Raw genomic sequence first — 18,777 nt, 5'->3', positions numbered from 1 at the left:
TGAGGATTCAGATGCAAAGGAATCCATTCCCTCTGCCTCCCCTCCAGAGGATTTTTCTTTTGGTGAAACCTTGCATACCTTACGGAAGTATTTCCAGTGGGAATGCCAAGACTATCCTCAGTCCAAAAAGCGACTCAGAGAATTTCTAGAGTTGCGTCAACACAGGCCCTTAGCAATACCCCCTGTCCTGGATGTTGTGGATGATGTTTTTATGGAATTCAGTCTTACTCCTGACACTTCACCTCCTGCCCCTAGGAAACCAGACGGGTACTACAGAGTACCTGACACACTCACATTTCTTTTCAAGAATCCTTCTATTGACCCAGAGATTCATTTCCCAGGGGCCCAAAGGTATTAAGGCTACTACGGCCAAGAATCCCACCCCTTCGGACAGGGATTCCAGAGATTTGGACAGATGTGGTAAGAAGGTATATACCTCTGTAACTCTTTCTATTAGGGCATTGAATTGTCAGTTTCACATGCTGAAGTACCAGCAGCATATTATGGAACTTATTAAACAAAAAGTGGCAACTTTTTCAGACTGTGCAGGAAATAAAAAAAATTGCTGGAGGTTATGCAGTCTGCAAGCCAAGTCAGCAAGCATAATTTGCAGTGTGGCTTTGACACCCTAGAAGCATCTTGCCGGGCAGCTGTCACTGGCTTTGTACTGAGAAGACATGCTTGGCTGAAGGAGCAGACCTTGCCAGACCATGTCAAGTCAAAGTTACTAGACGCTCCTTTGAATAAGGACTGTTTATTTGGCACCAAAGCAGAAAGAGGTTCCTTAAAAGATGGAAGAAAAAGCTAAGTCTATGCAGACTGTTAAAGAATTCTTACAAGTGCAACCCCATATATTCAGTAGACATTGCCCTTACAAACTCTGGTCCTTTCCAGCCCCCTCCAGGCCTTCTGAAACCAGACCCAGGGGAAACTGACCACCCAGACTATAGTCTCAGGGTATCCAGAGATCTAAGCAATGGAGCGCCCCCACCCTTAAAGCAGGGAGTGGTAAGTCACCTCCTTATGGTAAAAGCTCTAAATGACTTCTTTACTCTACTCCCCAGCCCTGCCCAATTGCTTGTGCCCCTAGGAGGAAAACTTGCCCTTCATGCAAAAAAACTGGATGTCCATCACTCAGGACTGGTGGGTCCTCAACATTGTATCCCAGCAGTACAAATTTTACTTCCATTCACTGCCAACCCCAAGAGGGTTACCAGACCTTCCTCCACGCCAGTGGGCAGAAGCTCAAAACCAAGTACTTTCCCTACTCAGTGTCAGAGCTATTTAGCCAGTTCCAGTAGAACAGAGGGGTCAAGGATTCTACTCCAGACTCTTCAAGGTACCCAGGAAAGAGGGCTCTTGGATTCTACTCCAGACTCTTCCAGGTACCCAGGAAAGAGGGCTATTGTCTCCCAATCCTGGATCTTTACATTCTCAACACCTTCCTGGTGGTACCAAAATTTAAAATGCTTACCCTGCAACAGCTTCTTCCTATGCTAGTCAAGGATGCCTGGTTAGTCACCCTAGACTTAAAGGAAGCTTATCTGCATATCCCCATAAGGGAATTATGCAGGAAGTATCTACGATGTCCTTCAAGGATGCATCTGCAGTCCTAACATATGGGTTGTCCTGCCTCAGGCAGCCCTTCGGTCGGCCGGATTCCAAAGTCTGGGTCTGGCCTCGGCTGATGTCGCACTTCACCCGACGTCATAGCTGCTGTGAATTGGGTATAAAGGCATCAGCTGACGCCATTTTCCTCAGTCTTTCTTGCCGCGCGGTGCCCGAAGCAGAAGCTGTTCGCAAGTGCCGGTCGGTCAGATCCAGAGATTTCTACTACCGAAGACTTCTAAAAAGCTAAGTACCCCGTTGGGGACTCTTTCTTGCCTCAGCCGATGTCAGAAAAAGTAAATAATTGGTTAACTTGTGGGAAACAAATACCTCATAAGGATTTCCACTCTTACTGCCTTCCTTGCTTAGGCCCAGACCACGACGTATCAGCTTGTCTAGCCTGTGCTTCCTTCAACCGACGGACACTTAGACGTCGGTCGGAGTTTGCGGAAAAGTTTTTTGGTCCCGCTTTTGCTTACAAAATGCCGTCGGAGCCTCCGACTTCACAATTAGCTAAAAAGCTTAAGGAAAAGGACCGACACTCGCGGTCCGCGGTTTCGGCCGAAACCACGGTTAAGCCAACCACGAGTGTCTCGATTTCGGCTGAAACCGAGTCCTCGGTTCTTCCTTCGGCCGAAAGCATACCTCCGACAGCCGAGGCCTCACACAACATGGCTGAATCTGCTACCGAAATTTCTCCTGCTGTAGCAGGCACCCAGAATTTATCAGATACTATTCCTTTAGACATATCTACTCCTGCACGTGGAGCTGCTAGGCCCCCTGCATCTATGTCCATCAAGGCTTTTTCTAGGGCTAAAGCAGCTAAATCTTCTAAGGCCTTGCCTGCTAAAACCCCACACAGGCCTACCTCTAGTTCCCAAATGCTCAGCCTGGCTGAGGATCTCATTTCCTTGATCAGGGGATCCCAACCTCACCCAGACAGGGCCTCTCAACCCCCTCCAGAGAAAAGGCCTAGAGCAGAGCCCCCCGATCCAGTTTCGACTGACTACTCCTCGGATGAGTCAGAAAATTCAAATCCTCCAGAAGGCCCTTATTCTCCATATGAGGATTCTGATGCAGAAGACTCCATTCCTTATGCCTCTCCTCCTGAGGAATTTTCTTTTGGGGAAACCTTACATGCTATGAGAGAGCATTTTCAATGGCAGGGCCAGGATTTTTCAGATTCAAGGAAAAGGCTAAGGACCTTTTTACATTTACCACAACATAGGCCTTTAGCCATTCCTCCAGTACTAACAGTTGTGGATGATGCATTTAATGATGTCTGTACTGCTCCTGACTCTTTTCCCCCGGCCCTTGCTAAACCCGACAGATGTTACAGGGTCCTGGACACACACTTTCACTTGTATAAGGCTCCTATTGCAGATCCTGAAACCATTTCACAGGGCCCCAAAGCTGTAGCAGCTGCCTCTGCCAAAAACCCCCTCCCCTCTGAAAGAGAATCTAGAGCATTAGAGAGAAGGGGTAAAAAAGTTTATACTTCTGCTACTCTTTCGGCTAGGGCCTTAAACTGCCAATTCCACATGATCCAGTATCAGGAATTTTTGTTAGACCAGCTAAATAAAAAACTGTCCTCTACTGAACCTATAGACAGTAAGTCCCTTCAGGATTTGGTACATAGCACTCAGCAGGTCAGTAATCATTCTTTAAAATGCAGCTATGATGCACTGGAGGCTTCCTTTAGATCAGCTATGACTGGAACAGTGATCAGAAGGCATGCATGGTTAAAAGAGCAATCCTTACCAGACCATGTAAAGTCAAGGCTCCTAGATGCTCCCATGGAGAAACAAAGTTTGTTTGGCTCCCCTGCACAGCAAGTGCTAAAGAAGGTGGAAGAAAAAGCAAAATCTGTTCAAACAGTCAAGGATTTCTTACAGGTCCAACCTCCGAGGTTTAGTAGAAATTGGCCTTCGAAGACTTGGTCCTTTCCAGACACCTCCAGAGCACAGAGAGGCAGAAATAGGCCCAAGAGGCAGAGGTCAATCCAGAGGTGCCTACAGGGGACGTCAGTGGCAGCCTAACAACCAGAGAAGTACTGCCACAGATCCAGCTACTACCACTTCCACAGGACAGACACAATGACTTGGCTCTGATACCGCCTACCAGGGAACAACTGGAAGCACCCTTAGGCGGAAAGCTAGCCTTATTTTCCGTAAACTGGCATTACATTACAGGAGACAAATGGATTTTACAGACAATAGACAAAGGCTACAGGTTTCACTTCCACACTCTACCAAAAAGGAGAGGAATGCCAAACCTTCCACCAAACCAAAAAACAAACGCTCTAGGACAAATCAACCACTTACTAAGGATGAGAGCTATAGAAAAGGTACCACCTATGGAACAAGGACAAGGATTTTACTCCAGACTTTTCCTGGTACCAAGAAAAGAAAACCAATGGAGGCCTATTCTCGACCTGTCCGCTCTGAACACATATCTCATTGTTCCAAAATTCAAAATGCTGACCCTACAGCAACTTCTTCCCATGCTGGGCAAGGAGTCTTGGCTGGTGACTCTAGATCTCAAGGAGGCATACCTGCACGCCCCTATACGACCAGATTGCAGAAGATACCTCAGATTTCTTGCAGGATCAGAGCATTATCAATTCTCAGCATTGCCCTTTGGCTTATCTACTGCCCAGAGTATTCACGAAATGCCTGGCATCAGTAATTGCTCATTGCAGGCTTCAGGGAATTCAGATTTATCCATACCTGGACGACTGCCTGATACAAGCGGACAACAAGACCAAATTAACACAAGATTTGGAAAAGGTTATACAACTACTGCAAGCCCTGGGATACACAGTCAACATGAAAAGTCAAGGCTGGTACCATCCCAAAGGATAACATTCTTGGGTGCAGAACTGGACACTTCAAATCAGATGGCATTTCTCACAGCAGAAAAGCAAAAGCAACTACCACTCTATTTCATGGCATTAACAACACAGAACCAGCTTACAGCAAGGAAAGTCCTGCAAGCCCTGGGTTACATGGCATCCTGCATAATATTGATTCCACATGCCAGGCTGCATATGAGGAAGTTGCAATGGTACCCAAGGAATATATGGTCTCAACACAAGCACAGCCTAGAAGCCCAGATGCCAATAATCCCATGCCTGAAGCAAGAATTCCTGTGGTGGGCTCAGGCCTGTCAGTTGAACAGAGGACTGCCCTTCCACAAACCTCACCCAAGCCAGACTATCACCACGGACGCCTCTGACCTAGGCTGGGGGGCACACATGGTGGACAAGTGTATACAAGGCCTATGGACACAAGACCAGCTGAACCTACACATAAATCAAAAAGAGATGCTGGCAGTGAAACAGGCAATTCAGACATTCAGACCGTTTCTTCAACAGGGTCATTTGCTGATAAGGACGGACAACACCACAGTCATGTGGTATATCAACAAACAAGGAGGCACACATTCATATCCTCTATGCCGGATGGCAATGGACCTGTGGAATGTAGCCCTGAACCTCAACATTCAGCTCCAGGCCATATTTGTGCCAGGAAAAGAAAATATACTAGCAGACACCTTAAGCAGAACTACCACGGATGCCCACGAATGGATGCTGCATCCAGACATCTTCAAATCCACAACCACCAATTGAGGAAATTCTGCACAAGGGCATCCCACCCACTTGCTTGGAAGGTGGACTCCCTCTCCTTCAGTTGGGAAAACCTGACAGCATATGCATTCCCACCTCTTCCTTTGATGCACAAAGTGCTACTGAAGATCAAAGAAGATCGCCCAAGGATCATCCTGATAGCTCCAGACTGGCCGAGGCAGCATTGGTACCGGCTACTGAGGAGTATGTCTCGGACACACGCATGGCCTCTACCTCTAGTTCCTTTACTGCTAACACAGAACAACTTCAAGATCCTACATCCAAACTTGAAAACACTACAGCTAGATGCCTGGAATATTACATAAAACAAAATAACCCACATTTATCCCAGAGGGTTAAAGACATTATACTGGAGGCTCGCAGACCCTCCACAAGGAAGACTTACTCAGCCAAATGGAAAAGATACCTCATTTGGAGTGCAGCAAAAGTAGAAAATGTATCATTAGCAAACATAGCTAACATCCTGGAATACTTAGCAGAACTTTTCCACAATGTCCTGTCTTACTCCTCCATTAAGATTCATGCATCAGCAATTTCAGCAGAATACAACATGGATCCTCCAGTCTTCTCTCATCCTCTACTCAGGCAGTTTCTGAGAGGAGTTAAAAATGTAAAGCCTCCAAGGAAGCCACCTTTGCCTACATGGGACCTAAACTTTGTGCTGGAAAAGTTAACACTTCCCCCTTTCGAGCCAGCAGCAACAGCAGAATTACAGTTCTTATCTTGGAAAACTGCTTTCCTGCTTGCAATCACTTCAGCAAGAAGGGTTTCTGAATTACAGGCATTAATGGCAGTACAGCCCTTCCTTATCTTCCATCAGGATAGAGTGTCCTTGAGAACTAACCCTACTTTTATGCCAAAGGTGGTCTCCAGGGTATCATTGAACCAAGCAATCCACCTACCAACATTCTTCCCCAACCCACAGAACAGGGGAAAGACTACTACATACCTTGGATGTGCACAGGCAATTGCGCTACTATCTGGACAGAACCAAGAACAATAGAAAAACTGACCAGCTTCTGGTAGCATATGCAACAGGAATGGAAGGAAAAGCAATTTCAAAACAGACAATCTCAAAATGGATAGGAAATTGCATTAGATTGTTACTCTTTTCATGGAAAGACAACTCCAGAAAACATCAGGCCTCACTCCACAAGAGCTACAGCCACTACTACAGCTTTCTTACGAGGAGTGGCTACCAAACACATTCTAGAGGCTGCTACTTGGAGCTCCGTGCATACATTTGCCAAGCATTATAATCTACCTTTATACTCCAGATCCCGAGCAGGTTTTGCAACTGCTGTTTTGCAAGGGATATTAACTACACCATAATCATCTTAGTGCCTCCTCCCCCAGTTTGGCTATGGTATTCTACCCATATGTTAGGACTGCAGATGCATCCTTGAAGGACATAGTACAGTTTTGTACCTACCATAAATGTAGATGTCCGAGAGGTATGCATCTGCAGTCAGGATTACCCACCCTCCTTCCCCTCTGTGGTACTCCTAGGGTATTTGCCCATCTTGTAGCTAGCTGGGGAATCTATTATGGTGTATTTGTTTGTATATATGTATATACATGTTTATTTTTGTTTGCTCTCTACTGTTTGGAATCATTTGCATTTATCCAAATTTAGCCTTCCTAGAGGGCACCTGGCATCTGGGGAAGAAACACTGAGGAAAATGGCGTCAGCTGATGCCTTTATACCCAATTCACAGCAGCTATGACGTCGGGTGAAGTGCGACATCAGCCGAGGCCAGACCCAGACTTTGGAATCCGGCCGACCGAAGGGCTGCCTGAGGCAGGACAACCCATATGTTAGGACTGCAGATGCATACCTCTCGGACATCTACATTTATGGTAGGTACAAAACTGTACTTTTCAGGGCATGGTCTATGCATTATCAGATGTTCTTCATGTTTCACTGTTGCAGTCATCAAACTTGGGTTGTCTGCTTGCAGGTAGCCCTCAGTCTGCCCAAATAACAGTGTCTTGAGATTTCTGCATCAGATGCTGTCCACCTCATCTATGGCGTCGGGTCATCAGGGGTATAAAACACGCAGCTGATGCCATTACATCAGCTTTTCTTGCCGTGCTGGAGCCCGAAGCAGAAGCAGAAGCAGTTCGCAAGTGCCGGTAGGCAGCTATGTGAAATTTTTATTTTTCGAGTTTCAAACCTGAAGTCTTTTAAAGCTAAGAACCCCGTTGGGATCCTTATTTCTTGCTCTAACCGATGTCAGAAAAAGTTAACAATTGTATTACCTGTGGAAAGCAAATACCTCACAGAGATTTTCATTCTTACTGCGTTAGCTGTTAAGGCCCAGTCCACGATGTCGCTCTTAGTCGGTTTTGTGCCTTGTTCATCGCCCGAACTATTTGTTGTCGGGCTATTTTTCTATAAATTCTTTCTCTCTCATTCTCCATATTCCAAAATGTCTTCGGTAAGCCATCCGACTACTGATCTTCTGAAAAAATGCAAAGATAAAGACAGAGATAGACCGCATAGGTCCAAAACTGCCGACGATGCTTCCATTAAGCTAGTCACCAGTCTGCCAGTACTCAGTGAGGCGCTTTCGCAACCCCTGTTACCCGCTGCTACAGATTCGCAGGCCTCTACTGAGACCCATTTGGCGTCCGGTATGCTGCGAGATGCTTTTTCAACTATGGAACCTGCGGATGTCTCTACCTTGGATGGGTCCGGAGCTGCTGTACAGGCAAAGGCTTCTGAGGTTGTATTCAGACCTTCCGATGTTCGTATCAAACCTACTACTTCATTAATGACTTAATCTACCGAATTTCTCAGGCCCAGAATTCGCACTACGCTTAGGAAACTGACAAGCAAAGAAAATTTTGAAGCTCCCGTGCCACAGAAACAAATGCTTAGAGTGGCTGAAGACCTTATTACTTTACTTAGGGGAAGCCAGCCTTCCCCCTCTAAAAGTCACAGAATTGATTTTCCTTCTGATTCTTCAGACCATGAGTCTGATTACTCTGACTCCTTTGATTACCAGAACATGCCCTTATCTACCTATGAGGACTCAGATGCAGAGGATTCGATTCCCTCAGCCACCCCCCCCCCCCCAGAGGACCTTTCTTTCAGTGAAACCTTGCATACCTTAAGAGAGCATTTCCGCTGGGAATGCCAGGACTACCCACAGTCCAAAAAGAGACTCAGGGAATTTTTAGATTTGCCTCAGCATAGGCCTCTAGCTATTCCCCCTGTCCCGGATATTGTAGATGTCTTCATGGAATCCAGCCTTACCCGTGATACTTTACCACCTGCTCCTAGAAAGCCTGACAGATAATACAGAGTACGTGATTCTCACAAATTTCTCTTTAAAAATCCCACTGCGGATCCAGAGACCATTTCCCAGGGACCTAAATGTATTAAGGCTTCTACAGCCGAAAGCCCTACCCCTTCGACAGGGATTTTAGGACTCTAGACAGATGGTGTAAGAAGGTATATATCTCTGCAACTCTTGCCATCAAGGCTTTAAATTGCCAGTTTCACATGTTGAAATACCGGCCGCATATTATTGATCTAATAAAACAAAAAAATTTGTTGATTCCTGATTGTGCAGAAAATAAGGACTTACAAGACGTAATGCATTCTGCGAACCAAGTTGGTAAACATACTTTGTAGTGTGGTTTTGATGCCTTAGAAGCATCTTGCAGGGCTGCTGTCACTGGGTCTGTTCTGAGAAGGCATGCTTGGCTGAAGGAAGAAATCTTGTTAGACTATGACAAGGCAAAATTACTTGATGCTCCATTAAACCAAGAATGTTTGTTTTGCTCTAAAGCAGAAGTTGTTCTTAAAATGATGGAGGAAAAAGTTAAATCCATGCAAACTGTTAAACATTTCTTACAGGTACAGCAACCTAGATTCAGTAGGCATTGGCCTTCAAAAAACTGGTACTTTCCGGTCCCTTCCAGACCTTCTCAGCCTAAACCCTGGGGCAACAGACCACAATGAGTTAGTCTCAGGGTATGCACAGATCTAAACAATGGAGTGCTCCCTCCTCAAAAACTGGGAGTGGTAAGCCACCCCCTATGGAAAAAGTTCACAATAACTTGTCCTTAATCCTTCCCAGCTATGCCCAGGTACTTGCGCACCTAGGAGGAAAACTCGCCCTGCATGCATAAAACTGGGAGTATATTACCCAGGACCAATGGGTCTTAAACACTGTATCCCAGGGATACAGATTCTATTTCCACTCACTGCCGTCCCCAAGCAGATTGCCAGACCTTCCTCCAAACCAGTGGACAGAGGCTTAAAAGCAAGTACTTTCTTTTCTCAGTATCAGGGCTATTCATCCTGTGCCAACAGAGCAAAGGGGACAGGGTTTCTACTCCAGGCTGTTCCTGGTGCCCAGGAACAAGAACTCTTGGCGCCCTATTTTGGATCTCTCAGCCCTAGACACCTTCTTGGTGGTACCAAAATTCAAAATGCTTACACTCCAGCAGCTTCTTTCTATGCTAGCCAAGGACTCCTGGCTAGTCACCCTAGACTTAAAAGAAGCTTATCTGCACATCCCCATAAGGGAGTCTTGCAGGAAATATCTACGTTTCAGGGCAGGCTCTATGCACTATCAGTTCTCTGCACTTCCCTTTGGGCTTATCTACTGCACCCAGGGTATTCGCAAAGTGCCTGGCTCCAGCCATTGCTTACTGCAGGCAGAGAAATATTTAAATTTACCCATAGTTGGATGAATGCCTGATTCAGGTGGACAGTCAGGAATTGCTACTTCAGCACCTGACGTTTGTAGAGAGACTCCTAACTTCTCTGGGGTATACCATCAACAAAAAGAAATCGCATCTGCTACCCAGCCAAAAGATTGTATTCCTGGGAGCAAGCTTGAACACAACTTCACAGATGGCATTCCTCACTCCAGAAAAGTAGGTTTATTTGACAACTTATTTCAAACTACTGGCCACCCAAACCCAGCTATCTGCAAGAAAAATACTGCAAGCCCTAGGGTTCATGGCCTCATGTTTTCTACTGATTCCATATGCAAGACTGCATATGAGGAAACTTCAGTGGTACTTAAAAAGTCTCTGGTGTCAACATTCCCAGGACCTGGAAACAGTGATTCTTATCATTCCTTGCCTAAGGACAGAGTTCCTTTGGTGGGCAGAGGCTTGCAACCACAACAAGGGACTCCCTTTCTCACAACCCCACGCCGTCCAAACTCTGACAACAGATGCATCAGACTATGCATGGGGGGGCTCACATGGTAGGCAAATGGAGCCCAGGACAAATTCACCTGCATATCAATAAAAAAGAAATGTTAGCTGTACAGAATGGCACTAACAGCCTTCTAATACCTTATCTTGCCAGGACGACAACTGATAAAGACAGACAGCACCACAGTTATGTGGTACATAAACAAGCAGGGGGGAAACTCACTCTTACCCACTCTGCAGGTTAGCCATGGCTCTGTGGAACACAGCCTTAAGCAAATAAGTGCACCTGCAAGCTCAATTCCTGCCAGGCAAACAAAATTCACTGGCAGACAACTTTAGCAGAAATCTAATGGACTCACACGAGTGGAAACTGGAACCAAACTCAATCAAACTTCTAATACACAGGTAGGGGACACCAGAGGTGGACCTCTCTGCGCCCCCCCCCCCCAAACCATCAACTAAAATTTTGCACCAGAATTCCCTACAGCCAAGCTTGGAAAGTGGATGCCCTATCCTTCACATGGGAAAACCTCTCAATCTATGCCTTTCCCTGCCCCTCCTTCCAAAAGTACTCCTCAAGATCAAACGGGACAGGCCAAGGACAATCCTTATTGCACCAGACTGGCCACGCCAGCACTGGTACCCAGTCCTACGCACTCTGACAGCAGTGCCATCCTGGCACCTACATCAGACCCCCTCTCTGCTGTCCCCGCAGGAGGGACAAATTTTGCATCCTCAGCTGCAAACTCTGAACCTGACAGCCTAGCTTATTCTCTGAAAACATCACCAGCAACCCTCAGCAAACAGGTGCTGGATGTTATGCTTGAGGCCAGGATCCCAGTACTAGGAAATCCTATTCAGAAAAGTGGAGTAGATACTGTTCTTGGAGCAAGTCACAAGGGAAGGACACAGCCGTGCCCTCCTTGCCTCAAATCCTAGATTACCTTGCAGAGCTTATCCACAAAGGCCTATGCTTCTCATCAGTTAAGATTCATGCCTCTGCCATCTCAGCTGATTACAATACTAAGTCCACCCCTCTTCTCTCACCCTCTGATGAAACACTTCCTGAGAGGAGCTAACAACTTACGACTCCCAAGGAGAGCTCCCACTCCTGCCTGGGACCTTCTCTTTGTGTTAGAGAAGTTCGCGCTTCCACTTTTGAGTGTGCCGCTACAGCAGATGGAAAACAGCCTTACTGCTAGCCATCACTTCAGCAAGAAGAGTGTCCGAGTTGCAGGCCATTATGGCTGTGGAACCCTTCATTATCCGCCATGCGCACAGGGATGTTCTTTGTGCTTCACTGTTCCAGTCATAACATTTGGGTAATCTGCAGGTTGCCCTCTGTCAGCCTGATTAACAAAGTCTTGGGTCCTCCGTCGGTTGCTGTCCCTTCTTCCAGACGTCAGGTCGTCATGCGTATAAAACATGCAGCCGGTGCCATTACATCAGTCTTTCTTGCTGTGCAGTGCCCGAAGCAGAAGCAATTTGCAAGTGCCGGTTGTCCGACTCCTGAAATTTTCGTTTTTGAGTTTCAGAACCGATGTGTTCAACTAAAGGCTAAGTACCCCGTTGGGGAAACTTTTTCTTGCTCCTTCCCTATGTCAGTAAAAGTTAATAATTGCATTACTTGTGGAAAGCAAATACCTCAAAGATTTTCATTCGTACTGTATTCTTTGACTAGGCCCTGACCATGACTTACCTTGTCAGTTTTGTGCTTTATTTAATCAGCGCACTGTCCATCTGTATATTTTTGCCACTAAATATTTCGGTTCTCTGTTTAATTATCCAGAAATGTCGTCTGTTAGCTATCCGACTTCTGGAATTTCAAAAAAACGCAAAGATAAAGACAGAGACAGGCCGCCGAGGTCCAAAACTGCCGACGACACTTCTCCTAAGCCAGCCGCCAGTATGCCGGTATTCGGTGAGACGCTTTCGCAGCTCCTGATACCTGCTAATTCTGATTCACAGGCCTCTGCTGAGACCCATTCGGAGTCAGGTATGCCACCAGATACTTCCACTATGGAACCCGTGGATGTCTCTACCTTGGATGGGTCCGGAGCTGCTGTGCAGGCACCGGCTTCTGAGGGTGTATTCAGGCCTACAGGCTTGCATATTAAATCGACGCCTCCTTCATTAATAAGGCCTAAATCTCGATCCATGTCTAAGAAAAACGACGCCCAGGCCACATACTCAGGCCTCTATGCCTAAACAAAAAATTATAAAAATGGCTGAAGATCTAATGACTCTAATCAGGGGTAGTCAACCCCCCCAAGAGGCCTAGGTCTGAGCTGGATTATGAATCTTCTGATCAGTATTCTGTTTTTCTGACTCTTCTGATGACCTGGATTTGTCCTTGCCTGCTTTTGACGATTCTGATGCAGAGGACTTTTTCCCTCTACTTCCCCTCCTGAGGATTTTTCTTTTGGGGAAACCTTACATACTCTGAGGGAGCATTTTCACTGGGAAAGCCAGGAATTTTCTGATTAAAAAAAAAAAAAAAAAGGCTTAGGGATTTCCTTCTCCTACCTCAGCATAGGCCTTTGGCTCTTCCTCCTGTACTAGACATTGTTGATGCTTTCTCGGAATCCTGCTTGGCCCCTGATTCCCTGCCTCCTGCTCCCAGTAAACCTGACCGATACTACAGAGTCCCCGAGTCCCATAAGTTCCTTTTTCAAAATTCCTATTGCAGATCCAGAGACTATTTCACAGGGGCCCAAGGGTATTAAGGCTTCTACTGCTAAAAATCCTACCCCTTTTGATAGGGACTCCAGGGCGCTGGATAGATAGGGTAAAAAGGTTTATACTTCAGCAACCTTGGTAATTAGAGCTTTAAACTGCCAGTTTCATATGTTAAAATATCAGCAACATGTTATTGGACTGCTTAAACAGAAAATATGTTTATTCCTGACTGTGTGGAAAATAAAAGACTTACAGGATTTAATGCATTCTGCTGAACAAGTTGGAAAATGTACTTTGCAATGTGGTTTTGATTCTTTAGGCCTCTTGCAGGGCTACTGTTACTGGGTCTGTGCTTAGAAGGCATGCTTGGCTTAAGGAGCAATCTTTGCTCGAGCATGTTAAAGCTAAATTGTTGGATGCTCCTTTAAATCAGGACCGCCTGTTGGCAACAAGGCTGAAGAAGTTCTTAAAAAGATGGAAGATAAAGCTAAATCTATGCAAACTGTTAAATATTTTTTTTTCAAGTTCAGCCTCCTAGATTCAGTAGACACTGGCCTAAGAATTGGTCCTTTCCAGCCCCTTCCAGGTCTTCTCAAGCCAAACCCAGACACAGCAAAAACCCCAGGTTTCAGTACCAGGGGACACACTGAACTAAGCAGTGGGGGCCTCCACTTCCAAATCTGGGAATAATAAGACCCCCCCCCCACCATGGTAAACTGTCTCAATTACTTCCTTTTAAAATTTCCAAGCACTTATCAACTGACTGCCTCTTTGGGGGGAAAGATTGCTCTTCATGCAAAGAATTGGGAACTCATTACCCAGGACAAATGGGTTTTAAATAGTGTCCCAGGGATACAGATTTCACTTCCACATGTTGCCAACACCAAGCGGGTGGCCGGACCTACCCCCAAATCAGTGGGCAGAGGCCCCAAAACAAGTACTTTCTCTCTCAAGCATGAGGGCTATTCAACTGGTACCAAAAGAGAAAAGGGACAATGTTTCTACTCGAGACTTTCCCTGGTACCCAGAAAAGTCAATTCGTGGCAGCCTATTGTGGACCTGTCCATTCTAAACACCAAGATGCTGACTCTTCAATTACTTCCTATGCTAGGCAAAGACACCTGGTTGGCAACACTAGATCTAAAAGAAGCATACCCGCACATCCCAATCAGGGAATCTTGCAGAAAATACCTACGCTTCAAAGCAGGCTACACACACCATCAGTTCTCTGCACTGCCCTTTGGCTTATCTACTGTGCCCAGGGTATTCACAAAGTGCCTAGCTCCAGTGATTGCATTTTGCAGGCAAAGAAGTATTCAAATATATACCCATACTTGGATGATTGTCTAATTCAGGCAGAAAGCCAAGACATACTTTTGAATCATCTGGCGTTTGCAAAAAGGGTTCTAACTTGTCTGGGGTACACCATAAACAAAAAGAAATCACAAGTATCAGAAGAAGAAAAGGGACAAGGTTTCTACTCGAGACCATCACGCATATCATTGCTGGAGCCCTTCCTGTGTCCTGACAGAGTGTTCTTCAAACTATCTGGAGATATACAGAGCTAAGTATATTTTTCTGGCACTTCAGAGTTGTGCACTGGTAATTGTTTTGACTAATTTTATATCATTGCTGGCTGACTTCAGAGTTGTGCACTGTTATTTTTGCTTCACTGTATAGTTTTTCAGATCTCTGCTGAAGGTGTTTTTCCCCCCTCCCCCTATTTCTCTGTGTCTTAAGTTGGTATAACTGGTTTTACATCCTGTGTGTTATCTGACCATCTCAAGGATTACTTGCATAAAATTAGACCCTCTTAGTAAAAACGTCTGCATATCATTGCTGGAGCATTCCTGTGTCCTGACAGAGTGCTCTTCAAACAATATGAAGATATATAGAGCGGAGTATATTTTTCTGGCACTTCAGAGTTGTGTACTGGTAATTGTTGTTTGACTAATTTTATATGATTGCTGGCTGACTTCAGAGTTGTGCACTGATGTCCTTCATGGATGCATCTGCAGTCATAACAAATGGGTTGTCCTGTCGTCAGGCAGCCCTTCGGTCGGCAGGATTCCAAAGTCTGGGTCCGGCTTCGGCTGATGTCGCACTTCACCCGACGTCATCTCTGCTGGTCTTCGGGTATAAAGGCATCAGCCGACGCCATTTTCCTCAGTCTTTCTTGCCGTGGCGCTCAAGCAGAAGCTGTTCGCAAGTGCCGGTCGGTCAGATCCAGAGATTACTACTACCGAATACTACTTCAAGACTTCTAAAAGCTAAGTACCCGTTGAGGACTCTTTCTTGCCTCAGCCGATGTCAGAAAAAGTCAATAACTGTTTAACTTGTGGGAAACAAATACCTCATAAAGATTTCCACTCTTACTGTTTGCCTTGTTTAGGCCCAGACCACGACGTAGCAGCCTGTTTGGCCTGTGCTTCCTTCAACCGAACGCGCTTAGGCGTCGGTAGGAGTTTGCTGAACAGTTTTTCGGCTCAGATTTTGCGTACATTATGCCGTCGGATCCTCCGACTACCCAAATTGTTAAACACAAAGAAAAAGACCGACACTCGCGGTCCGCGGTTTCGGCCGAAACCACGGTTAAGCAAGCATGAGTGTCTCGGTTTCGGCCGAAACCGAGAAAACTGGTCAATCTTCAGCCGAATCCATGACTACTACTGAGGCTCCTGGTACCTTACCTGAATCAGCCTCAGAAATTTTGCCTACAACTGTGGTTCCTAGTGATTTATCAGACACCATCCCCTTGGATGTCTCTACCCCAGCACGTGGTGCTGCTAGGCCTCCTGCAGCCATGTCTATTAAGGCCTTTGCCAGGGCTAAAGCAGCCAAATCTGCTAAATCAGTGCCTGTTAAACCCCCCTCAATCAGGCCCACTTCTAGTTCACAAATGCTTACTCTGGCAGAAGATTTAATATCCTTAATTAGGGGATCCCAATCTCACCCAGACAGGGCCTCTCAGCCTCCAGAAAAGAGACCTAGAGCAGAGCCCCCCGAGCCTGTGTCCTCTGATGATTCTGCGGATGACTCAGACATTACAGACCAGCCAGAGGCTCCTTTTTCCAATTATGAAGATTCCGATGCTGATGAATCCATTCCAGCTGCCTCTCCACCAGAGGAATTCTCTTTTGGGGAAACCTTACATGCCATGAGAGAACAATTCCAATGGCAGGGACAAGATTTCTCAGATTCAAGAAAAAGGCTTAGGACTTTTCTGCACTTAACCACAACATAGGCCCTTAGCTATACCTCCTGTCCTGTCTGTTGTGGACGATGCATTTAATGATGTCTGCACTGCACCTGATTCTTTACCTCCAGCCCCTGCCAAACCAGATAGATTTTACAGGGTGCCAGACACTCATCACCACTTATACAAGGCTCCTCTTGCAGACCCCGAAACTATATCCCAGGGGCCTAAGGCAGTAGCCTCGACCACAGCAAAAAACCCTATTCCCTCTGAAAGGGAATCCAGGTCCTTAGAGAGATGGGGGAAAAAAGTCTACACCTCTGCTACTCTCTCAGCTGGAGCTTTAAACTGTCAGTTTCACATGATCTAATACCAAGAGTTTATGCTTGATCAGTTAATTAAAAAGCTGTCCTCTGATGAATCTTTAGATAAGAAATATGTATTAGAAATGGTGAATAACATCCAACAGGTTAGTAACCATTCCTTAAAATGTGGCTATGATGCACTGGAGGCTTCATTTAGATCAGCCATGACTGGCACAGTGATAAGAAGGCATGCATGGTTGAAAGAACAGGTCTTACCGGATCATGTTAAAGCTAAGCTATTGGATGCTCCTATGGATAAGGCCAGTCTATTTGGGGATCCTGCCCAGCAGGTAATGAAGAAAATGGAAGAGAAGGCAAAATCTGTACAAACAGTTAAAGATTTCCTACAGGTTCAGCCCCCAAGGTTTAGCAGGAACTGGCCTGCCAAAAATTGGTCCTTTCCTGACTCCACAAGATCACAAAGGGGCAGGAACAGACGCTCTAGGGGCAGAAATCAATCCAGAGGAGGTGCCTACAGAGGACGACAGTGGCAAGGCAATAACCGAGGCACAGACACAACCACTGCCACTGCAACAGGACAATCACAGTGACTTGGTTCTGACTCCGCCTACCAGGGAGCAAATAGCAGCACCATTAGGCGGAAAGTTAGCCTTATTCACGAAAAATTGGCACTACATCACAAAAGACAAGTGGATTTTGCAAACCATAGACCAAGGCTACCGGTTCCACTTCCACACTTTACCAGTAAATATAGGAATGCCAAACCTGCCCCCAAATCAAAAAATAGAAGCCCTGCACCAGATAGCGGAATTAACAAAGATGAGAGCTGTGGAAAGAGTACCAATAACAGAACAGGGCAAAGGATTCTACTCCAGACTCTTCCTAGTACCAAGAAAAGAGAAAAACTGGAGACCTATTCTCGACCTGTCCATCTTGAACACATACATGATTGTCCCAAAATTCAAAATGCTGACCCTACAGCAACTTCTTCCCATGCTGGGCAAGGAGTGTTGGCTGGTAACTCTAGATCTCAAGGAGGCATACCTGCACGTCCCCATTCGACCAAATTGCAGAAGATACCTCAGATTTCTTGCAGGATCAGAGCATTATCAATTCTCAGCATTGCCCTTTGGCTTATCTACTGCCCAGAGTATTCACAAAATGCCTGGCATCAGTAATCGCTCACTGCAGAGTACAGGGAATCCAAATTTATCCATACCTGGATGACTGCCTGTTACAAGCGGACAACAAAAGCAAGCTGACAACAGATTTACAAAGGGTCATTTACTTGCTACAAGCCCTGGGATACACAGTCAATTTACAAAAGTCAAGACTGATACCATCCCAGACAAGAACTTTCTTGGGCGCGGAATTGGACACAGTAAAACAAATGGCATTCCTAACTGCAGAAAAACAGAGAGCTCCCTCTTTACTTCTTGGCATTAACAAAGCAGAACAAACTAACAGCAAGAAAAGTCCTGCAGGCCTTGGGCTTCATGGCATCATGCATAATCTTGGTCCCACATGCCAGACTGCATATGAGAAAGTTACAGTGGTACCTAAAGAATTTATGGTCTCAACACAGGCACAGCTTAGAAACAGAAATACCACTAATCCCATGCTTAAAACAGGAGTTCCTATGGTGGGCTCAGGCATGCCAGTCAAACCCAGGCCTACCCTTCCACAACTTCCGAGCAAGCCAAACCATCACAACAGACGCCTCAGACCTAGGATGGGGGGCACACATGCTGGACAAATGCGTACAAGGACTGTGGACTCAGGACCAGCTGCACCTGCACATAAACCAAAAGAGATGCTGGCAGTAAAACTGGCAATTCTAAAATTCAGACCATTCCTCAAAGAAGGCCATTTGATGATAAGGACAGACAACACCACAGTCATGTGGTACATCAACAAACAGGGAGGCACTCATTCATACCCCCTATGCAGAATGACTTTGGACCTTTGGAATCTGGCTCTAAGCTACAACATCCACTTACAGGCATTATTTGTACCGGAAAAGAACACCCTAGCAGACATTTTAAGCAGAACCACTTCGGATGCTCACGAATGGATGCTACACCCGGACATCTTCAAGGCCATTACAAAGAAATGGGGAATGCCACAAATAGATC

The 18,777-nt window shown here is 45.9% G+C and overlaps 1 protein-coding gene across 1 annotated transcript in view; it reads left to right on the top strand.

The window, feature by feature from the left end:
• SCAF8 (SR-related CTD associated factor 8) overlaps positions 1–18,777 on the top strand; it is a 1,875,331-nt gene that overhangs the window by 980,083 nt on the left and 876,471 nt on the right. The window lies entirely within an intron of this gene.

This window comes from Protopterus annectens, chromosome 1.part0, assembly GCF_019279795.1.
Source record: "Protopterus annectens isolate FY-2018-M chromosome 1.part0, PAN1.0, whole genome shotgun sequence".
In the NCBI taxonomy this organism is placed as follows: Eukaryota; Metazoa; Chordata; order Ceratodontiformes; family Protopteridae; genus Protopterus; species Protopterus annectens.
This window is presented reverse-complemented; position numbering and strand designations above follow the sequence as displayed.